Here is a 25,122-nt window from a genome sequence, read left to right on the forward strand (position 1 = left end):
AGATATCCATTTAGTGCCTTGAATAATAGTCCAGCGCTTATTACCCTGGCTTTAAGCCAACACAAAAGCTGTACCTGTGACAGACCCTTTCTCCCTTCTCTGTATTCTTGTCATAAGCAAGGCAGCAGTAATTTGACTACTTTAATGAAAAGGTCAAAAGAGCTATAGACACACTGGCAGTGTATCAATCAGAAATTGCATTCAGCTTCTAGTAATCAAAAGCCATAAAAGGATGGCTTGAATTATGGTTTTATTAAGTCCAGCTGGGTACTCCAAGGCTGTTATGATGGTTATATGATTTAACCAGGGACCCATGCTCCTTTAGAGTTTGTGCTTTTTTGGCCTGATCCTCCTATTTTCAAAATGGCTGTCAGAGCGCCGACCATTGTATTTTCATTTCGAGCATAAAGAAAGAGAAGAGCAAAGGGAAAAGAAGGCATATGCCAACTGTGTTAACCCCTTGAAGTTGCCTTCCTGGAAGTTCCTTTCAGGGACTTTTACGTACATCTCACTGAGCAGGACCGTTCTTAAATACTCCGAGTTGTAAGGGAGATAAAAAATTTCATTTTTTGCTTGTCACATTTGTCCTTTCAAATAAGCACAAAGTTCACGTAACTCAGAAGAGATAAAATAGATATTTGGTAGGCAGCTCGTAGCCTCTGCACCACTGAGATCTTATTATCACTGAGTTCTTGATCCAACTCTAGCAACTACTCTCTTCCAGATTTCTTGATATATAAGAGAAAGAAGCCCCTAGTGGTTAAAGGTACGGTTGTTTGGGTGTTTGTTATTTGCAGCTAAACGCATTCCTAACTGAAATGAGTGTAAACACTGCTTATTGACATTTAACTTTTAGAATGGACTCACTGGCCAGGAATCACAAATTCATGTCTAGACAGGCAATGTGAGTGAGTGAGAGTGGTTGAGGATGGGAGCACGGCAAACTGGAGAGTGAGTTCTCCATGTAAAGTGGGCTGCTGCTACTGCTATTGAACTGAGAAGCTTGTTTTCATACAGGTTTGCCAGCCCACTGTTACCAGATTTAAAAAAATTTCAAGGCGTTCCTGTTGTGGCTTAGGGGGTGAAGGACCTGACATAGTGTCCATGAGGATGCAGGTTGGATCCCTGGCCTCACTCAGCCGGTTAAGGATCCAGTGGTGCTGCAAGCTGTGGTGTAGGTTGAAGCTGCAGCTCAGATCTGGTGTTGCTGTGGCTGTGGCGTAGCCTCTGGCTGCAGCTCTGATTGGACCCCTAGCCTGGGTACCTCCATATGCTTGCAGGTGTGACCCCAAAAAGAAAAGAAAAAAAATTTCAAGCGAACCAGAAAACTAGATCTTTATGTATATTGCCAGGCAAGAAGAAACTGTTTATATCACAATATAGACGTGCAGAAAAGAACCTCACGTCTTTATTTAGTCTATAATTACGGCCCATCCCAATCTCCCTTCTGCTGGTTAGAGGAAGAACACAAGAGAACGCCAACAACACCTTAAAGTCAATCCTGTCTCAGTGTTAGTCCACTCTGAAAATTTGGAAAGTGTTGCTTTTTTTAAATCATTAAGGTTTAATGCAAATACCAGAAAATTCACCCTTTGAAAGTTTATGATTCAGTAGTTTTTAGTATATTCACAAAGCTGTGTACAAATTGCTGCTATTGGAATTCCTGCTGTGGCACAGTGGATTAAGAATCTGACTTCAGTAGCTCGGGTTGCTGTGGAGGTGTGGGTTCAAACCCTGGCCTGGTGCGGTGGGTTAAAGGATCTGCCATTGCCAAGCAGCTGCAGCCTAGATTGCAGTTGCAGCTTGGATTCAGTCACTGGCCCGGCAACTTCCATATGCCATAGGCGTGGCCATGAGCACAAAATGTCCACTCTCTAGCTCCAGAACATTTTATCACCTCAAAAAGAAAATTCAGGAGTTCTCATCGTGGCTCAGTGGTTAACGAATCTGACTAGGAGCCATGAGGTTGTGGATTTGATCCCTGGCCTTGCTCAGTGGGTCAAGGATCCAGCATTGCTGTGAGCTGTGGTGTCGGTTGCAGACATGGCTCAGATCCCACATTGCTGTGGCTGTGGTATAGGCCAGTGGCTATAGCTCCTGTTAGACCCCTAGCCTGGGAACCTCCATATGCTGCACGTGCAGCCCTAGAAAAGACAAAAGACAAAAAAAAAAAAAAAAACCAAGAAAAAAAAAAGAAAATTCATACGCATAAATAGTCACTCCCCTGCCCTAGTCCCTGGCAGCCACTAATCTACTTTCTGTCCCTATGGATTTACTTTCTCCAGATGTTTCATATAAATGGAATCATACATTATGTGGCTCTTTGTAACTGGTTTCTTTCACCTACTACAATGTTTCTAGGGTTTAATCCATGCGTAGCACGGATTAATACTTTATTCCTTTTTTTGTCTGAATAACAGTCCATTGTATGGTTGTACCACATTCCGTTTATCCACTCTTCACTTGATGGACATTTGGGTTGTTTCCACTTTGGGGCTGTTACGGATAACACGGCTATGAACATCTGTGTACAAGTCTTTGGACTTGTGGACATACATTTTCACTTCTCTTAGGTCTAGGAGTGAAATCACTGGGGCATACGGGAACCTTGTTTTTCAACTTTTTGAGGAATTGCCAAACTATTCTCCAGTGTCTGCACCAGTTTGCGTTCTCATCAGCCATGTACAAGGGTTATAGTTTTGCTACTTTCTTGCCAACTCTTGCTACTGTCTGTCTTTTTGGTTCTAGCCATCCTAGTGGGTATGAAGTAGTATCTCACAGTGGCTTTGATTTTTATTTCCTTAATGACTGTTAGTGTTGAGCATCTTTTTCTGTGCTTATTGTCCATTTGTGTATCTACTTTGGAAACGTGTCTATTTAAATCCTTTACCTGGTTTAAAAATTGGATTATTTGGGGGTTCCTGTTGTGGCGCGCAGTGGAAACGAATCTGACTAGTATCCATGAGGATGCGGGTTCGATCCCTGGCCTCCCTTAGTGGGTTAACGATCCAGCATTGCCTTGAGCTGTGGTGTAGGTCACAGATGCGGCTCAGATCTGGCATTGCTGTGGCTGTAGTACAGGCCAGCAGTTGCAGCTCCCATTTGACCCCTAGCCTGGGAACTTCAGTATGCTGCAGCTTTGGCTCTAAAAAGAAAAAAAAATTGGATTATTTGTTTTTTTATTATTGAGTTGTATGCTTTTTATACACTTTGAAGTATATGTTGTTATCACATTTTGCAGGTCACAAATGGTTGGAAATTGGCAAATAATGTGGTTCAAATGAATGCACAAATGCCCAGCCTCTGGTTTTTCTCCCTAGAAGAGCCTTGAGGGTGGGATAGGGTATTGCTTTTATGACCCCCTGGCAGGAGGGAAGAGTTAGGCTCTTTGGAACTTCTGAGCTCCTGAAGTGATGTTATTTGTCCACATGGGTGCTGCCAGCTTGGCTGGCATATGTGGCTCATGTCTTTAATGGACAAACTGGTGACCTGGCCACTCTTGACTTTGTGAGGGTTTTGTGTTGCTCTGAATGCTTTAGCACCAGCTCGTTTGTCACTTCAGACCCCTCTGAGATCTGACCTTGACTTCCACTTGACCCTTTCTTAGTCCATTTGGGCTGCTAGAACAAAATACAGTTGGCCCTCTGCTTCTGCAGGTTCCAGAGGCAGAAACTGTGGATACAGAGGGCCGACTGTACGATACCATTTTCTTTCTTTTTTTTTTTTTTTTTGTCTTTTTGTCTTTTGTTGTTGTTGTTGCTATTTCTTGGGCCGCTCCCGCGGCATATGGAGGTTCCCAGGCTAGGGGTTGAATCGGAGCTGTAGCCATCCGGCCTACGCCAGAGCCACAGCAACGCGGGATCCGAGCCGTGTCTGCAACCTACACCACAGCTCACGGCCACGCCGGATGGTTAACCCACTGAGCAAGGGCAGGGACTGAACCCGCAACCTCATGGTTCCTAGTCGGATTCGTTAACCACTGCTCTACGACGGGAACTCCCGATACCATTTTCTTTAAGGGACTTGAGCATCCATGGAGTTTGGTATTGGCTGGGAGGATGGGATGATCCTAGAACCATTCCCGTGCGGATACCAAGGGATGACTGTGTTACAGACTTGGAAGCTTATAACAACAGACGTTTATTTCTCAAAATTTTGAAAGCTGGAAGTTCACAATCAGGGTGCCCACTTGATCACATGAGGGCCCTCTTCTGGGTCACAGACTTCTTATATCCTCACCTGATTTAAGGGGCTAGGGAGACCCGTGGGATCTCTTTTGTAAGATCACTAATCCCACTCATAAAGGATCCACTCTTCTGATCTAATCATCCCCAAAGGCCCTACTTACGGATACCATCACCTGTGGGAGGTAGGATTTCAACCTATGAATTTCAGGGGAACATAAACATTCTGACCATGGCAACCCTGACTCAGGTGGTCTCCTGTAGGACCTTGAGTGGACACCACCTTACTCTGACTGTGTCCATTACAAACTGCATCTAGAAACTCAACTACTTTCCATGGCAGAACCCAGGGCAACTTGAACTTGAACAAGCTAGATTTTTAGGGTCTCCTTTTGCATGACTTCATTGTCCGGCAGCGTGTTATGATTGCACTGCAGAGCAGTATGAGAAAGCTTCATGTCAGCGTCTCAGGTCCTCTTGATTCCTCCCCATTTGCTCATCACGTCTCTCCTTTGCCAGACCCAGGCTGAACAGAAGAAAGGAGGAGACCCAACTGCCTACTTTGCTCTCCTCCTTTTTTCTCTCTCCTTCTCACAGTTTCTCAGATCAGAAGAGTGGAGGGCATACTGGTCAGGGTTCTCCAGAGAAACAGAATCAATAGGGTGTGTGTGTGTGTGTGTGTGTGTGTGTGTGTGTGTGTGAATATAGTTACTTTAAGGAAGGATTGGTTCACCCAATTATGCAGGCTGCCAAGTCCCCAGATCTGTAGGATGAGTTGACAATCAGAGACCCAGGACAGCCAGGGATGTAACTCTAGTCTGAGTCTGAAGGCCTGAGAACCAGCAGAGCCAATGGTGTATGTTCCGATCTGAAGGCCAGCAGGCTCAGGACCCAGAAGAGCTGATATTTCAGTTGGAATCCAAAGGCAGGCAGGGGAGTTCCCGTTTTGGCTCAGTGGAAGCAAATCCAACTAGTATCCATGAGGACACGGGTTGGATCCCTGGCCTCACTCAGTGGGTTAAGTATCCGGGATTATTGTGAGCTGTGGTGTAGGTCACAGATGTGGCTTGGATCCTGCATTCTTGTGACTGTGGCTTAGGCCGGCAGCTATAGCTCTGATTAGACCCCTAGCCTGGGAACCTCCGTATGCCACGGGTGTAGCCCTAAAAAAACAAAAAAAGCAACAAAACAAAACAAAAAATCAAAGGCAGGCAAAAGCCAACATCCTAGTTTGAATGCCATCAGGCAGGAGTTCACTCTTACTTGGGGGAAGATCAGCCTTTTTGTTCTTTTCAGGCCTTCAACTGATTAGACGAGGCCCAACCACATTAGCTAGGACAATCTGCTTTACTTAGTCTACCAATTTCTTCCTTTCTTTTTTTCTTTTCTTTCTTTCTTTCTTTTTTTTTTTTTTTTGTCTTTTCTAGGGCTGCACGCACGGCATTTGAAGGTTCCCAGGCTAGGGGTCTAATCGGAGCTGTAGCCGCTGGCCTACACCACAGCCACAGCCACAGCCACACAAGATCTGAGCCATGTCTGCGACCTACACCACATCTCACGGCAATGCCAGATCCTTAACCCACTGAGCAAGGACAGGGATCGAACCTGCAACCTCATGGTTCCTAGTCAAATATTCATTTCCGCTGTGCCACGATGGAAACTCCTTAGTCTACCAATTTCAATGTTAATCTTATCTAAAAACACTGCCACCGAAACCCTGAGAATAACATTTGACCAAATATCTGGGCATCCCATGCCCGGTCAAGTTGACACATAAAATTAACTATCACGGGGGATCTTCCCTCTACATCCATTATAATTAGGCTGGTCATAAAATGTATCATCTGATCTGGACCACATTTGAAAATGAAAGGAGACACTCGCTGAATGGGATGCAAGGACAAGTGTTGGCTGGAACTGTCCAAGTCAAACTAGGCTGTGTGGTGACTGTGCTTCAACTCTGACCGTCATAGCTTGTGCCCACTTGGCAGAGATGAAAGATTACCTTCTGTCAGGCTCCCATAGGAATCTATGGGCCTGGGTCCTCCGAGCTTGTCCCTTGGCAAACTGAAGAGGGACCTAAAGCTAATCTAGACAATCCTCTCTCAAGAAAAAAAGCTAGTTTTAGAAGATTACTGCCCTGCTTCATAAGCCTATTTTTAAAGATCAGAAGATGAATATTCCCTTGGACTTTCTCTTTGAATTTCCTCCGAAATGGATTCTGGTTTCTCTCCAGGCGGCTGGATGACTGAGCAGTCTAAGGTGAAGGTCATGTAGTCCAGAAAGGAGAAGAGGAGAGACCTCTCGGTTTCAGATGCAGAGACATGAATTGCATTTCAACAGTTCTGTTTAAATCAATCAAAACACAGCTACGTCATTTTTCACTCAAGGGCCAACAGTTTGCTGGACAAATCACAGGCGAGTTTTGTTATGGAATCCGGTCGGTGGTGGAGGGAAAAGAGACAGCGTTACTGCTTCCCCCGACACAATGAAGGGCCAGGGGATGGAGCCTTTGTGGAGGGAACATGAACTAGAGACACAGGGGTGGGCTTGCTTACTGGCAGCGCCGATCACCGGAGGTCTTGATCTAGAGATAGAACCAGAGTAGATGCCCAAAGAGGAGTGGGCCCTGAATAGATGTGAAGCTGTCATTTTCCTAAATGAAAAAGTTGAAAACAACTTCCTTCCTTCCGTCCTCTCTCTTTCCCTTCCTTCTTCTTTTTATAGCCACACCTGCAGCAGACGGAAGTTCCCGGCCTAGGTGTCCAATCGGAGACCACAGCTTCCAGCAGCGCCAGATCACTAACCCCCAGAGAGAAGCCAGGGATTGAACCCGCATCCTCACGGATACTATGTCAAGTTCTTAGCCTGCTGAGCCACAATGGAAACTCCCAACTTCTGTTTTCTCAACGTGACTATCCAACATTTAGAGAAAGGGTTGAAATGGCCAAGTGCCTACCTATCATATTTAACTTGAACTGTAATTATATAAATACATATTTTAAACCTCACATTCTATCAAATGTATTGTTTCGCAGAATTGCTCTTTTGCACGCTCACATTTCAGGATCCAGTTTTTTTTCAAACTCCCATATGTACACAGGGACCTTCACGTCTCTTTCAAGCTAGAGCTGCTTGAAAACAGTACCACGCTCATTTCCAGTTGTTTGCAGCACTTTTTGAATCTAAGCATGATGATGCCAGTAGAAATTATGCCATAATTCATGTGCACCCATTAATGTGTAGTAAGCTCCACAACATAAGTATTTAATCTACTGTAATAAGATGATGTTTTAAAAAGGCTTGAAGGCAGTGGTACCTAGAGCTTCAGTTTGAAGTTGTTTCTCCAGGAACGGTGACTCTATCTGTGTTAAATTTATTTATTTTCCACTGTTGTGTCAAGTAATCTCTGTAGCGCTAAAACTGAGTTTGACCGAAGTCATTTCAAGCTAATATGTCTTCCCCAAATAGTACTTTGTTGTTCAAAATTAAGTAGTTGAGAGACCACCTGTAATATGACAGTCTTGATAAGGATTTCTTATTTATTTATTTATTTATTATTTTTTTATTTTTATTTTTTCCCACTGTACAGCAAGGGGATCAAGTTATCCTTACATGTATACATTTTTTTCCCCACCCTTTGTTCTGTTGCAACATGAGTATCTAGACAAAGTTCTCAATGCTCCTCAGCAGGATCTCCTTGTAAATCTATTCTAGGTTGTGTCTGATAAGCCCAAGCTCCCCATCCCTCCCACTCTCTCCCTCTCCCTCGGGGCAGCCACAAGTCTATTTTCCAAGTCCATGATTTTCTTTTCTGTGGAGATGTTCATTTGTGCTGGATATTAGATTCCAGTTATAAGTGATATCATATGGTATTTGTCTTTGTCTTTCTGGCTCATTTCACTCAGTGTGAGATTCTCTAGTTCCATCCATGTTGCTGCAAATGGCATGATGTCATTCTTTTTTATGGCTGGGTAGTATTCCATTGTGTATATATACCACATCTTCCGAATCCAATCATCTGTTGATGGACATTTGGGTTGTTTCCATGTCCTGGCTATTGTGAATAGTGCTGCAATGAACATGCGGGTACATGTATCTCTTTTAAGGAGAGTTTTATCCGGATATATGCCCAAGAGTGGGATTGTGGGGTCATATGGAAGTTCTATGTATAGACTTCTAAGGTATCTCCAAACTGTTCTCCACAGTGGCTGTACCACTGTGCAGGAGGGTTCCCTTTTCTCCACAGCCCCTCCAGCACTTGTTATTTGTGGACTTTTTAATGATGGCCATTCTGACTGGCATGGAGGATTTCTTTTTTGATGGGACAATTCGAAGGAAAAATCTTGCCTTCTGTTTGGGCATATGCAGAATTTGGGGAAGAAGGGCTACTGGAAATTTGGGTGAGAGAAGTAGGCTGAATCTTCATCTGCTGTAGCAGAAAATTAATAGAAATTTGGTTTGGATAAACTAAAACATTGTGACCTAAAGCATCCTATCTAGAGATACTGAGGCAACTACTTCATGGTCAAATACTGGTAGTAGTTTCAGTTAGTGGCTTGTGGGAAGCTAGGCTGTGACAGGGTAAGACTGAGCCAAGAAATTTGTCACTCATTATGAAAATACTTTAAAATATTATTGTGAAAGTTAGAGCTGAATATTACAGTAATCCAAATGAGAGCTGTTGAACCATGTCGTTGGTAAAGTAAGGGGCAGATTTTAGAGCTGCCTGGAAGTAGCGTTGTTGGGATCTCATGCCTCTATTATGGCAGTTCATGGAGAGGGAAGAGTACGGGGGGCTTCTAGTTTCCCAGTTTGGGAGACTGAGCCAATATTGTGCTAAGTTGGCAATGCGTGAACAGGTAAGTGAACGGCAATGGGATCCATTGGAAACACACCTACTTGTCTCTCTCTGTGGCCCGCTTAGGTAGAATTGAAAGCATTAGGAGAGAGGCTCTTGGAGAGACGCACATTTGGGATTCATCAACATAAGCGTGTACATCTAGTCACGGGAGTAGAGAGATTGCCCAGCAAATGTGTTTGAGGTCATATAGCAAGGACAGGGCTTGGCCTCTGGCAAAACCATCACTGCTGGAAGGGAGGAGAGTGAATCCATTGCAGGAGGCTGAGCGGAAATGGGCGAGAGAGAAAGAAGGTCAAGACAGGGATGGGGCAGGTGTCAAGGAAAGAGTATTTAGTAGTGCTAGATTTCGCAGGGTTACCAAGTGAAATAAGGGATGAGAAATAGCCACTGGATTGAGCAACATCCTTTTAGATTTCCTAAATAAGGCTGTGAACTCTTTTAGAAGATCGATATCTTTCCATCTGCAAACAATTTAGAAGACCATCTTGGGGAGGGCGTGATCTAGGAATGTTTAGTTGAAACCAACTCGGTATTCACTGAGAGGAGGATGACCTTGGCAAAAACCAATGAATGTGCTCTTTGCCCCAAATTGCCTCTGGCTCCGCACAGTGATAACGCCACGAGCATCCAAACGGAGCCCCTGCCTTTGTCCTCCAGGACCACAGAGTCCCTCTGAGTGACTTGCCATCCATTCTGGTTCTTTCTGGCTGTCCCTGATCCCCGCCTCATTCTCTTCCAGTGCCCCCTCCGTAGCAAGGGCTTCACAGTTACTGGTACCTCCAGATGCCCGCCACTGTGCTGATTCCCATGCTTATATCTACAGGGGGGGAACTCTGGAGAGACAGATTGCCTCACTGCAAGGCTAACTCTTAGACATCGTGGTTCAAGGAGGTATTGAAAGAGTTAATCAGGAGTTCCTGTTGTGGCGCAGTGGAAATGAGCCCAGCTAGGATCCACGAGGATGCAGGTTCAAGCCTGGCCTCGCTCAGTGGGTTAAGGATCCGGCGTTGCCGTGAGCTGTGGTGTAGGTCACAGATCTGGCATTGCTGTGGCTGTGGCATAGGCCAGCAGCTATAGCTCTGATTCGACCCCTAGCCTGGGAACCTCCATAAGTCGTGGGTGCAGCCCTAAAAAAGCAAAAAAAAATTTTTTTAATAAATAAAGAGTTAATCAAAGAGGCACCACATTTCCGTTTTCTGAAAATCTTCCATCATAGACTAGATGACCTTTCAGCGGTCATGCTGAAGAGAGAGTTCATTTGTCTGACGACTTGATTTCTTTGCCTTTTTAGGGCCACAGCCTGAGCATATGGAAGTTGCCAGGCTAGGGGTCTTATAGAGCTGCAGCTGCCAGCCTATGCTACAGCCACCTCAATGTGGGATCCGAGCCTCCCCTGCGACCTATGCTACAGCTCACGGCAGCACTGGATCCCTAACCCACTGAGTGAGGCCAGGGATCAAACCCGCATTGTCATGGATACTTGTTGGGTTTGTTACTGCTGAGCCACAATGGGAACTTCTTGTCTGATGACTTTTAAAATCCTTTCCTGCCCTCAGACTCAGTGGTCTCCCAACATCACAGAGCGTAGAAATCAGAGATCCTCGGGGTTAGAAGGGATTTGAATAGGTCATCTGATTCACTTCCCACCAAAATACATCCCTTCTACTGCCTTATTGAAGAGGAACAGCCCCATTTTTTTTTTTTTTTTTGCTCTTTTTAGGGCTGAACCCGCAGCATATGGAGGTTCCCAGGCTAAGGGTCAAATCGGAGCTGTAGCTGCCGGCCTACGCCACAGGCCGGGCAACGCAGGATCAGAGCCGCATCTGCAACCTACACCACAGCTCACGGCAATGGCGGATCCTTAACCCACTGAGCGAGGCCAGGGATCAAACCCGCAACTTCATGGATGCTAGTCGGATTCGTTAACCACTGAGCCATGATTGAAATGCCCCACCTGTTTTTTTTTTTTTTTTTTTAATGAACAAACTTTAGTAGTTCCCTGGTAGCTTAGCACTTAAGGATCTGGCATTGTCACTGCTGTGGTGGAGGTTCCATCCTTGGCCTGGGAACTTAACGCATGCTGTGGATGAGTCAAAAAGATAAATAAATGAACTTTTTTTTTTTTAGGACCACACCTGTAGCACATTGGAGGTTCCCAGGCTAGGGGTCGGATCAGAGCTACAGCTGCCGGCCTACACCACAGCCACAACAACACGGGATCTGAGCCGCGTCTGTGACCTACACCACAGCTCACGGCAACGCTGGATCCCAAACCCACTGAGTGAGGCCAGGGATCGAACCTGCATCCTCATGGATACTAGTTGGATTCATTTCCGCTGTGCCACAACAGGAGCTCCTGAACTTTATTTTTTAGAGCCATTTTAGATTCACAGCAAAACCGAGCAGAAAGCACAGAGAATTCCCATAACGCCCTTCCTCCATCCTTGCACAGCTTCCTCCACCATCTACATCCTGCACTATAGTGGCTCATTTGTTACAATTGACGAACCTGCACTGACGCATCATTATCACTCAAAGCCCATAGTTTACATTAGGGTTCATGCTTGGGGTCGCATACTTCATGGGTTTTGACAAATGTATGACATGTATCCACTATTGTAGTGTCTTAGACAACAGTTTCCCTGCTCTAAAAATCATCTGTGCTCTGCCTACTCATCTCTTCCTTCCCATAACCCCTGACAGGCACTGATTGTTCTACCGTCTCCATAGGTTTGCCTTTTCCAGAGTGTCATCTAGTTGGAATCATACAGTACGTAGCCTTTTCTGATTGGCTTTTTTCACTTAAGAGTTCACATTTAAGTTTCCTCCACTTCTTTTCATGGCTCGATGGCTTGTTTATGTCTAGTGCTAAATCATATTCCGTTGTCTGGCTGTACCATGGTTAATGTAGCCATTCATCTGCTGAAGGACAGCGCGGTGGATTCCAAGTGTTGGCAATTATGAATAAAGCTGCTATATCCATCTATATGCAGGCTTTTGTGTGAACATAATTTTCATTTCATTCGGGTAAATACCAAGGAGTGCAATTGCTGGATGGTATCGTGAGAGTATATTTGATTTAGTAGGAAACTGCCAGGCTGTCTTCCAAAGGGGCTGCACCATTTTGTATTCCCACCAGCAATGATGGGGAGTACCTGTTGCTCCACCTCCTTGCCCACATGTGCTGTGGTTAGTGTTCTGGATTTGGGCCGTTCCCTGGCTTCTGCTTGAATCCTCAAACAAGGGGAATTTAGAACTTCAGAACAGGAGTTCCCACCGTGGCTCAGTGGAAGTGAATCCGACTAGCATCCATGAGGTTCGATCCCTGGCCTTGCTCTGTGGGTTAAGGATCCAGCGTTGCCGTGAGCTGTGGTGTAGGTCACAGATGCAGCTCGGATCCCGCCTTGCTGTGGCTGTGGTGTAGGCTGGAAGCTACAGCTCCAATTTGACCCCTAGCCTGGGAACCTCTATATGCTGTGGATGCGGCCCTAAAAAAAGAACAAAAAAAAAAAAAAATTCAGGAGTTCCCGTCGTGGCGCAGTGGTTAACGAATCCGACTAGGAACCATGAGGTTGCGGGTTCGGTCCCTGCCCTTGCTCAGTGGGTTAACGATCCGGCGTTGCCGTGAGCTGTGGTGTAGGTTGCAGACGCGGCTCGGATCCCGCGTTGCTGTGGCTCTGGCGTAGGCCGGTGGCTACAGCTCCGATTGGACCCCTAGCCTGGGAACCTCCATATGCCGCGGGAGCGGCCCAAGAAATAGCAACAACAACAACAACAAAAGACAAAAAAAAAAAAAAAAATTCAGAACATGTTAAATAGCTGGGCAAGGAAGACCTTATAGGGTTGGGGGACTGAGATAAAGGATGTTTGTGGCACCTCCTCCTGGACAAAGAGTTCTGGCTTGGCTTTGGGCAGTGCATGCTCTTGCAACATTAACTATCCACTTCCTCCCCTGGATTTCCTAACCTCTCTCATAGTGAAGTTGGGACATGTGACTGAGCTCTGGCCAATGGGTTATGAGAAGAGGTGAAGCCTCACTATAGGTCTGAGTTATTTAGGAGTCCACGTGCCCTTGCCTTTCCCTGTTCCTCGTCTTCAGAGAACTTTGAGCCTCTGTGACCCAGATGAAGCAGCTAGAAGGCGCCAGACGTCTGTGAGCTTGAAGCCGGGAATGACCGAGTAGACCAGGACTCCCTACCCACATGCATTGAGACATGTGGGTATTTTGAGAAAGATAGAAACTTTGTTGTGTTGAGCCAGTGAGATTCCAGGTTAACTTGTTACTTCCACATAGTCTAGCCTAAACTAACTGGTTCACGTCTTTTTGCTAACCTTCAAGTTCTCCCCACCCAGTCTGAATTCTCTTCTATGCCTGTGCTAAATTTGAGTTTTAGACCTCTATTTTTAAAATTTAATTTTATTGGAGTTCCCGTCATGGCTCAGTGGTTAATGAATCTGACTAGGAAGCATGAGGTTGCAGGTTCGATCCCTGGCCTTGCTCAGTGGGTTAAGGATCCGGCATTGCCATGAGCTGTGGTGTAGGTCACAGATGTGGCTCGGATCCTGCCTTGCTGTGGCTGTGGTGTAGGCCGGCGGCTATGGCTTCAATTCCACCCCTAACCTGGGAACCTCCATGTGCCACAGGAGCGGCCCTGGAAAAACGCAATATAGTTGATTTACAGTGTTGTATTAATTGCTGTACAACAAAGTGATTCAGCCATATGTGTACACATATCCATTCCCAAATACGTTATCACAGCACATTGAGTAGATTTCTCTGTGCTATACAGCAGGTCCCTGTTGACCATCCATTCCATATACAAAAGTGTGCCTTTGCCAATCCCAAACCCCCAACCCATCCTTTCCCAACCACCCTCCCCTTTGGTAACCATATGTTTGTTTTCAAGGTCTGTGAGTCTGTTTCTTTTTTGTAAATACATTTCTTTGTAGCATATATTAACAGTCCACCTCTTAGTGATCTCGTGTGATATTTGTCTTTCCCTGTCTGACTTACTTCACCTAGTATGAGAACTTTAGACCTCTTTAGTTAGATGTGGTAACCGGACCCCTCCCAATAAGGCGTTTGGACTCTACCCCATGGCAGTAAGCTTTCCCAGGCTCCCACTTCATTCTTCGTCTTTGGACTTGGTGGGAATCTATGTGTGCTCTTCCACCCAGGCCTCTCCTCGGCCCTCCACTGGTTTCTTAGAGTCTCACCAGCACGAGGGCTCCAGTCATGAGCTCCTTCAGTAACAGTGCCCCTCACTTGGCAAGTACTCAATGAGGCAGCACATTCTATTTTTAGAAGGGTCTGACCGCCATCACGTTTCTCCTTAAGTGAGTTTATTGTGCCTTATGCAAATATCTTGCACTTATTCAACTGCCATTATCTGGAGCTGTGAATGTATCTTCCCCTTCTGTGTGGTAGACTTCTAGGCCACTGAGAATGGAAAGCCATCATGTTCCTCCTAATTTCTTCCCTTATCAAGGGTGTTGGATTTTATCTAGGTGAAAATATATGTGTTTTCACAAAAGTGAAACCTTCCTGATTGCAAGAAAATGGAATGATAAAAAGATATATACTTCATTATATACATATCATTATAATTAATATTATACGTTTAACACAAGAAAGAGAAGCTTGTCTAAAAAACCCTAACACATACATAGGCTTTATGATTATACCTATAACCCATCTGCTTTTTATACATCTTTCAGTTTTCTTGGTTAGATTTCACTTGGGGTTGAAACTTGGCAAAGCCCGAGTCTGACAGCAGTTTTTAAAATATAGAATGTGAGAAAAGGATCTGTCATATTTTTTCAATTACAAAAGCACTAAAGCAAGGAATATTTCCTTTATCATCATTTCCTTTGCATGAACTCAGAAAGTCAAAAGAGGAAGAGTAAAACCCTAGAACCTTTCAACTTAAAAAAAAACAACAACTTACTCCAGATATTTAAATGAGGGAAGTAACCAAGACCTCTCAGAAATCAAAGAGGCCACTGTAATTTAAAATACACTCAGAAGAGACTACTTTGCCATGATATTTTCCCAGTGTTTCTTGTCTTCTAACAAGAAGGACTGTGTATTTCTTTCAAAGTTCAGAGGGACCCTGGGAGCCTGTGCTTGCCTTCTTGCTCCATTTAGCTCAAATGCCTTTTCCTATTTATTTTCATCACTGTTGGGCTTTCCCTCCCCCTCCCTTCTCTCTCCTATCACAACAGCCAGATTACATGGAGGCAGCAGGACCAAGGGAATGGATATGTATATAAACCGAGCAGATGAAAGCTAGGCATGTCTGGCATGGCATCATATGTAGTGGAGTGAAGTGAAGTGTTGGGAGGAGCAGCATTGAGCAAGGGTGCTAGAGGGTCAGATGGCCGGAGGAGAGGCCACTTGGGTCAGCCAGGTGATGCCTTTCTCTTCTGTCTGCCTTCCCTCCCCCTTTTCCTGTTTTCTTTCCTCGCTCTCCCATTACTGCATTTTCTCTCTTCCTTTCAAACCATTTTCTCCTTTCTCTGCTACCCCCAATTTTGATTACTCTCCTTTTCTGTAGCTTTTGCCCTCTTTTCCCACTTTATCACTTGCCATGCATACAGGGAAGAGTTAACATAGCAGGCCTGGGGCTGCTGTGTTTAAATGGCCTTCGTTACAAGCTTGGCCCTCAGTGGGCACCTGGGCACTTTGCCTTTGAAACACTCTCTAAGCTATAGGTTGTTTTGTCCATGTGGGCCACCGAACATCCATTTCCTTCTGGGAATCTAGAAGTTTGACAGTTGTTAAAGGTCACTTACGCCTAAGTGACAAACCTCCAATATTAACTCTGGACTCTGAGTCTCAGACAGGCCTCGCTAGGCAGGATGCTGCATGCCTGTTGCTGCATCTCGTTGCCAGAGGAAGAAACATATACATTCCTGATGCTAGGTAAAGAATGGAGGAAATTTGGACACGGATTCCTTCAGACTCCTCCTGATGGGTCTTTCCCTCTTGGTGATTACTGTAATACACTATAACCGTGAGTCCAACTGCTTCTGAATCCTGCAAGCCCATCTAACAAATTACTGAATGGATGGGTGGTCTTGGGACCCCTGATACACAAACCAAGGCTGTTTTTCCTGGCCCATCTTTGCTGCCTTTAAAGTGGCATTTAAAAGTCGGATGAAGGACTGCAGATTTTTTTTTTTAATTTTTAATAGTTATTTCCCCAATACGATTTTTTTTCCTACTGTATAGCATGGTGACACGGTTACACGTACATGTACACATTCTATTTTTGCATATTATCATGCTCCATCATAACTGACTAGATTTTTTTACCTTGTGAAAATTGGTACCATTTCCCATTGGGAAGTGTCATTTTTTTTTTTTTTTTTTGTCTCTTTGCTGTTTCTAGGGCTGCTCCCACGGCATATGGAGGTTCCCAGGCTAGGGGTCTAATCAGAGCTGTAGCCACCAGCCTATGCCAGAGCCACAGCAATGCGGGATGCGAGCCACGTCTGCCACCTACACTGCAGCTCATGGCAATGCTGGATCCTTAACCCACTGAGCGAGGCCAGGGACCGAACTGGCAACCTCATGGTTCCTAGTCGAATTTGTTAACCACTGCGCCACGACAGGAACTCCAAGGAAGAGACATATTTTAAAAGAGGTGAGGGTGAATGGAGAGTGGTTCATACCAGGTACTGTGCTCAGTGCTGTATATACATCATGCCATTTAATCAACAACCCTGTGAGGTCATTATTATCACTCCTATTTTGAATAGAGGAAGCTGACTCAGCGAAGATTACACAGATGGGAGTTGGAGGAGGTGGGAAATTAGTGGATTAGTTCAGTTTAATGGACATTTGTTGAACAACTAGTATATATCAAGCAGCGTGCTAGGCACAAGACAGAAAATGGTAAATAATACCAAGAACCAACTATAGTGTTGCTCACTAGGTAGCAGACAGATAAACCTAATTGTTATGCTCTGGTGAAAGCTTAAGACAAATATATGCTGGGGGTGCTATGAAATTTGAATCTTAATATTTTTGATAGCAAAATTTAGGCTTTTTCTTTTAAAAAATTCAGTATTGCTGTTAACTACTCCCCTTCTTCCAAGAGAAATGCATATGAGGAATGAAAAAGCCCTATTTTGGAGTTCCCATTGTGGCTCAGTGGTTAACGAATCCGACTAGGAACCATGAGGTTGCGGGTTCGATCTCTGGCCTCGCTCAGTGGGTTAAGGATCCGGTGTTGCCATGAGCTGTGGTGTAGGTTGCAGACGCGGCTTGGATCCCACGTTGCTGTGGCTCTGGTGTAGGCCGGCAGCTACAGCTCCAGTTGGACCCCTAGCCTGGGAACCTCCATATGCCCTGGGAGCGGCCCTAGAAACAGCAAAAAGACAAAAAAAAAAAAAAAAAAGCCCTACTTTGTTCTTGAATAATTTTTTTGACCACACCCACAGCATGTAGAAGTTCCTGGGCCAGGGATCGAACCTGTACCACAGCAGTGACCCAAGCCACAGCACTGACAATGCCAGATCCTTAACCCACTGAACCACCAGGGAACTCCTTGAATAATTTTTATTGAGTTTTGAGATGTTAAAGATGTATATATATTCATGAAAAAAAATATCTGGCAGTTTGAAAAAGTAAAGTGAAAAGTCAAAATCCACATTCATTTTTCAACTTCTCAATAGCATTCCCCAGAGAGAATCACTTTTCCATTTTCCCACTGTCTCACTTGTTCTTTAATACTGGGAAATATTAAAAAAAATGATATGAGCCCAACAATACCTACATTTAATACTTAGAATAATAAATCACTTTCTTCATAGCTTTTCCAGACAGAGTTTAAGCATCCTGACTGCTCATTGCCATGTTGAACTGAGCTTGTGTTTCTGACTATGAATTATATTTCTGGCCATATATTATGTTACTGACTATGAATTAGTTTTATTTTAGCTTATATTTCACTTCATTTTTAAACTGAAAAAAAAAAGACTTGCATTTCAATGCATGTCTTTTTTTATTTAAAAAATCCTACTGGTCATTTCTTTAAGTTAGTAATCTCATATTTAGATTGATGTTGGGTCTTTAAGAAATTATTTTGAAATATTTCTAGATTCAGTTTTTTTTCAAAGCTGAGATTTTGTTTCTTCTATTCTGGATCTGAAAAAAAAATCCTTACTTTCCTGAGGATGTGGTGAAAGAGGCTGGTGACAAAAATAGACTCATGCTCAACTACTACGGAAATAGGTGATAGTGGGTAGAAATGATAAAAAATAGTCAGGAGTAATAGGAGGTTATGATTTATGTTAGAACTGGAAGGAATCTTAGTGTTTGCCCGGCATGTCCCCTCATTTTATATATAGGACTCTCGATATCGCTAATGATAAAAACCAGAAAGGAACATTAATTCACAGTGCGAGGAGTATGTGGTTTGGTTTTTGTTTTTACCCTAGAGGCTATTTTTTGTTTGCCCCTGGATATGAGTATTCTTGTGTATGTTTGGGGAATTTGCAGTAGTACAAGCTGAGTAATTAATGAGTAGAAAAGCCACTATGTTAGATCTGATTCAGAAGACTGTCTCAGTCTCGCCAAGCTTATTCCTATGAATTTAAATCAAGTCAGTTTGTTTCAAAGTCACTCGTCAAGAATCTAGCACAAATTCTTGTCCTATATTCTAAGGCATATTCTTCATCCCTTGGGAAATAAGATCCTCAACATGAAAAATTAGAAAGCAGTATCAAAAAAAAATAAAAAAAGAAAGCACTATCAGAGTTCAAATATGAGACACATACATTTTTATGGGTCGAAGAAAGCAATTTTCTTATTTCTAAAATAAAGATTTTGGACTAAATTGACCCAATGGTTTAGTTTTTTTTTTCTTTTTTCAGTGGCCCCTATATCATATCGAAGTTCCCAGGCTAGGGCTTGAATCAGAGCTGCAGCTGCCGGCCTCCGCCACAGCCCCAGCAACGTGGGATCCAGGCCACATCTATAACCTCTGCCGCAGCTCACTGCAGTGCCGGATCCTTAACCCACTGAGCAAGGCCAGGGATCAAACCCACATTCTCACGGACACTATGTTGGGTTCTTAACCTACTGAGCCACAACAGGAACTCCTCTTTTTTAATTTTTGGTAAATTTGCAGACTCATGTAACCATCATCCCAGTCTTGTTTTAGAATTACCCAGACAATTTCCCTTGAGGCCATTTCAAGTCATTTCCCAGCCCTTTGCCCCCACCCTCATCCTCACCTCACCAGCCCCAGGCAAACGCTCATCTGCTTTCTATATCTAGGGACTTGCCCTTCTGAGGTTTCATAGACCTGGAATCATATGACACGCAGTCTTTTGTGCCTGGCTTTTATTTAGCCCAGTGTTTTTGCGGTTCGTTTATTTTGTAGCATGGATCAGTAGTTTGTTTCTTTTTCTTGCTGAGCAGTATTCCATTGTATGGCTAGATCACATTGTGTTTGTAGAGTCACCAGCTGAGGGACAGTTAGGTTATTTTCACTTTTTGACTATTACGAATAATGCTCTTATGAGCGTTTGCATACAAGTCTTTGTGTGGACATAATGGTTTCATTTCTCCTGGGTAGATTCCTGGAAGTAGGATTGCTGGTTTATACGGTAAATTTAATTTTTTTTTTTTGCCTTTTCTAGGGCCGCTTCTGCGGCATATGGAGGGTCCCAGGCTAGAGCTGGAGCCACCGGCCTACACCAGAGCCACGGCAACGCGGGATCCAAGCTGCGTCTGTGACCTACACTACAGCTCACGGCAACACCGGATCCTTAACCCACTGAGTAAGGGCAGGGATCGAACCTGCAACCTCATGGTTCCTAGTCGGATTCGTTAACCACTGTGCCACAACGGGAACTCTGGTAAGTTTAATTTTTAAAGAAACTGCCAAACTATTTTACAAAGTGGCTGTATGATGTTGCGTCCCCACCGGCAGTATATAAGGGCTCTCCTTTCTCCAAATGACTAATGATGTGCATCTTTTTATACATCTATTATTTATTTGTGTATCTTTTTTGTGAAATGTCTATTGAAGTTTTCTACTCATTTTTTAAAAGTGGATTATCTTTTTTTTTTTAATGGCCACATCTGTGGCATATGGAAGTGTCTGGGCTAGGGACTGAATCCGAGCCGCAGCTACAGCATAGATTGCAATGCTGGGTGCTTTAACCCACTGCTCTGGGCTGGGGTTCAAACCCTCACCTCCACAGCAGGCTGAGCTGCTGCAGTTGGATTCTTAACCTACCATGCCACAGCAGGAACTCCAAAAGTGGATTGTCTTTTTATTTTTTCCGTTAGAAGAGCTCTTTATTCTGGATGTGAACATCTAAGAAAGGAATTGTTAATTTTTGAACTCCTCTTACGGATTTTGCTAAGAAAGGACTTGGGGAAGTACTTGACTTTAGCTTGGGTATGATGACAGTGATGGCATTAGAAATTTTTTTTTTTTTTGTCTTTTGTCTTTTTGTTGTTGTTGTTGCTATTTCTTGGGCCGCTCCCGCGGCATATGGAGGTTCCCAGGCTAGGGGTCCAATCGGAGCTGTAGCCACCGGCCTACACCAGAGCCACAGCAACGCGGGATCCGAGCCCCGTCTGCAACCTACACCACAGCTCACGGCAACGCCGGATCGTCAACCCACTGAGCAAGGGCAGGGACCGAACCCGCAACCTCATGGTTCCTAGTCGGATTCGTTAACCACTGCGCCACGACGGGAACTCCCGCATTAGAAATTTTTGATCATAACTAAACTGACACCTTGGAATATGAATTATATGCAGTTCACCTACAGTAACATAGGTGTAAATATATACCAGAAACCCTCTCTAATATACAGTGAGATTCTGTTCCCAGCTTCTAATACTTTATCACAAGGAAGTTAATGAAATCTCTTTGTTTGGTATGCCTAAATAGAGTCCTTGTTTTGGTGGCAAAACTTGTTTCTTCATTGGCGATTAGCTGAAAATAAGAGTCTAGCCCATCAGGCTAAAAAATGGATGATGGATGAGGTGGGCCTTGGGCTATTGCAGTTTAGCCATTTAATGCCATCTGGGCCACACAATCACACCTTCCATTTGGGAATTATTTATGTGGCAGTAGGAGGAAGCACCAAAGTTCATTAGTAAGTGGGACACACTCCAGTAGTACTTTCTCAGAGTCTATGGTGAGAACATATTTTGGGTGATTTCAGCATTTTCAAATTTTGGGGGACTTGTATTTCGGCCCAGTCTATGTATAGTCTATCCTATAGGCTGTTCCATGTGTACTTTAAAAGAATACTTACTGTGGTATTCGCGGCGCAGTGGTTAACCAATCCGACTAGGAACCATGAGGTTGCGGGTTCGGTCCCTGGCCTTGCTCAGTGGGTTGGGGATCCGGCATTGCCATGAGCTGTGGTGTAGGTCGCAGATGCGGCTTGGATCCCGTGTTGTTGTGGCTCAGGTGTAGGCCGGTGGCTGCAGCTCCGATTTGACCCCTAGCCTGGGAACCTCCATATGCTGTGGAAGTGGCCCTAGAAAAAGGCAAAAAGACAAAGAAAAAAAAAAGAATACTTACTATGAAAACTTACAGAAAAGTTTATTCTGAAAAGAAGCATTCTGTGAAATGTACTTTGAATCCATTTATAATAACCTTATGTAAATAATGCATCTTCCTTTTCTCCTAAGGTAAGTTTAATAAGCTAAGGCACATTTATAATGCAAATTTTTAAGAAAGCAAACATACTTGCAGAAATCCTTTAAAATGTAGCTGTCAAATAATTTATTTTTTCCTATCCCTGGTTCTAATAAACAGTTGAAGGTGTGAAAATATTATTTGTTTCCTCACTATGTTCCTCAATATTTGTGTAAGTAATACAAGTTTATTAAGGCTATTCCTATGCTCGAACTGAACTATTTGACATTTAATTAAAAAATTATTCACTTATTGCACATGGGAAGAACTACATTTGCAGACAAGGGCAAAATTATTCGGGACATCAATTTTTATTCTCTTTAATACAAAGTTGATTAGAGCTAAAAGCAGGAAGCACAAAGTAGCAAAGTACAGCCATTTGCAATGTTTTGAAGTCGTTATGCTGCGTTAAAAAGGAATTTCAGGTTTTCACATGATTAAGTTTTTTTGCAAAATATATTTACTTTCGTTCTTTTGCACTTGGAATGATCATTAGAGACAGAATCTTGAGATGAGGTGGACATTCTCTAGGATAACTTTTTAAAAGTTAAAACCGTCTTAGAACAATAGAATTCTTCTGTTTTGCATAAAGTAAGGGAGGCTTCTTTCCAAGTCTGTGAGTTTATGCTTTTTCATGTTTTAGAGGCTAAGCCATGAAGATTGCTTTATTATTCAGTTTATCACTGTTTCGGAAATAACATTGAGGTTCAAGGTCAAGGGGGAATTCCTGGAATTCTTTTCTTCACAGGTTTTAAGAGTTTGGTTTTGAGGTTATCTTTTCCGCCACCCTGCCTCTAGCCTTTGTTATATTAAATAGTTTCCCATGGTTTAGAGTAGCTGCTGTTGCCACTTCAAATGAAATCCTCATTTCCAGCTCCTGATGTCTTCACTCTGCCTGTGCCCTTCTCCTACTTTGGATATATATATATAGTTAGCTGTGCCTGTTCTGGTCTTTTCGCTTGAGAATTTGAATTGTCACTTCTATTAACCGTGCTTAGGAGTTCCCTGGTTGCTCACCAGGTTAAGGATCTGGCATTGTCTCTGCTGTGGCTCAGGTTGCTGCTGAGGTTTGATCCCTGGCCCAGGAATTTCTGCATGCCATGGGTGTGGACACCCCCCCCAAAAAAAACCCCAAACTAAAAACCCCACAAAACTTTACTTAACTTTTGTCTTGTGTGTTGCACACTTAATGTGAGAAAAAAGAATGTATACATCTATGTGTAACTGGGTCACCATGCTGTACGGTAGAAAAAAATATATATAAATAAATGACAAAAAATAAAAATAAAAAAATTATTGTTTTTTTCATTTTTAAAGTTTTAGCAATGTATAGTTGATTTATAATGTTCTGATAATTTCTGGTATGCAACAAAGTGATTCAGTTGTATAAATACGCACATCCATTCTCTTTCAGATTGTTTTCCCATATAGATTATCACAGAATACTGGGTAGAGTTGACAGACAACTGGTCCCTGTTTTGGCCAACCATTCGATATACTGCAGTGTGAATATGCCAGTCCCAAACCCCTAGCCCATCCCTCCCCCTCACCTGTCCCTTATGGCAAACCGTATGTTTGTTTTCAAAGTCTGTGAGTCTACTTCTGTTCTGCAAATAAGTGCATTTGTATCCCTTTTTCAGATTCCAAATATAAATGATATCATATGATGATTGTCTTTCACTGTCTAACTTTACTTCACATGATCACGCATGTTGCTGAAAATACCATTATTTCATTCTTTTTGTGGCTAATATATCATTGTATATATGTATCACATCTTATTTATCCGTCCCTCTGTCAGTGGACATTTAGGTTGCTTCCATGTCTCGCCTATTGTAAATAGCTCTGCACTGAACATCAGGATACACATATCTTTTTGAATTAATGGCTTTTTGATAGATGCCCAGGAATGGGATTGCTGGATCATGTGGTAGTCTTATTTTTAGTTTTTTGAGGAACCTCCATACTGTTTTCTGTAGTGGTTGTATCAATTTACATTCCCAGCAACAGTGTAGGAGGGTTCCCTTTTCTCTGCACCCTCTCCTTTATATGTGCTGTATGTATATTTTGGAGATTAATTCCTCGTGAGTCGCTTCATTTGCAAAGATTTTTCTCCCATTCTTTGGATTGTCTTTTTGCTTTGTTCATGGTTTCCTTTGCTGTGCAAAAGCGTTTGAGTTTAATTAGGTCCCATTGATTTATTTTTGTTTTTATTTTCATTATTCTAGGAGGTGTATCCGAAAAGATATTGCTGTGGTTTATGCCAGAGAGTGTTCTGTGTATGTTTTCCTTTAAAGGTTTTATAGAATTAGGTCTTATATTTAGTTCTTTACTCCATTTTGAGTTTATTTTTGTGCATGCGTTAGAAGATTATTCTAATTTCATTCTTTTACATGTAGCTGTCCAGTTTTCTCAGCACCACTTATTGAATGGAGTGTCTTTTCTCCATCGTATATTCTTGCCTCCTTTGTCATATATTAGTTGACTGTAGGTGCATGGATTTATTTTTGGGCTTTATATCCTGTTCTATTGATCTATATTTCCAATTTTGTACCAGTACCATACTATTTTGATGACCATAGCTTTTATTGTATAGTCTGAAGTCAGGGTGTCTGATTCCTCTTTTTTTCTTTTCTGAGGATTGGCTATTTGAGGTCTTTTGTGTTTCCATACAAATTGAAACATTTTTTGTTCTTGTTCTGTGAAAAATGCCATCAGTAATTTGATAGGGATTTCATTGCATCTGTAGATTGCCTTGGGTAATGTAGTCATTTTGACAATATTGATTCTTCCAATCCAAGATCATGGTGTATCTTTCCATCTGTTTGTGTCATCTTTGATTTCTTTCAGCCACATCTTAAGGTTTTCAGAGTACAGGTCTTTTGTCTCTCCAAGAATTATTATTGACTTAAATAAGTGAAATTGGCAATTAAATGCAACAGGGATTCTCCTCAGGACAAAGTAAAATTAAGAACACATACATGCCTACAACACTAGGCATGTGTTTTCAAAAGAATAATCTCTCAATTTATTGTTTTCTCTTTCTCTTTATTGTTTTCTGCCATGTTTCTTGACTGTCTGTTCTAAGCAAATGATCACACATGGTTACCATTTCTTGGGTTACTTATCTTTTGCAGTCTGGTTGTAAGGAGAAGAACTTCTTGGTGGATAATTTTCTATGGGATCTTGGCCTGATGTTCACCTTTGTTTAGGGTGTATCTGGACTGCATAGTTGAAGCCATTCTATGACTCAGGTGACATTTGCAATCCTGAGTCATCTCTTGCCAGGCAGCTTTTTTGATGCCAGAGAATGTCTCCTGATTATCATCAAAATTCCTTTTGCTTAGATATACTTGGTTTTCCTGGGAAAGAGAGTTGGCAACTTAGAGTAAGT

At 43.0% G+C, this 25,122-nt stretch overlaps 1 protein-coding gene across 5 annotated transcripts in view; it reads left to right on the plus strand.

Annotated features, from left to right (window-relative positions):
• The window catches only part of FRMPD4 (FERM and PDZ domain containing 4), a 919,679-nt gene that overhangs the window by 71,172 nt on the left and 823,385 nt on the right, over positions 1–25,122 (plus strand). The window lies entirely within an intron of this gene.

Source organism: Sus scrofa, chromosome X (assembly GCF_054392235.1).
Source record: "Sus scrofa isolate SSC_HxYL_T2T_F1_AM1 chromosome X, Sscrofa_HxYL_maternal_Yorkshire_Landrace_v2.0, whole genome shotgun sequence".
In the NCBI taxonomy this organism is placed as follows: Eukaryota; Metazoa; Chordata; class Mammalia; order Artiodactyla; family Suidae; genus Sus; species Sus scrofa.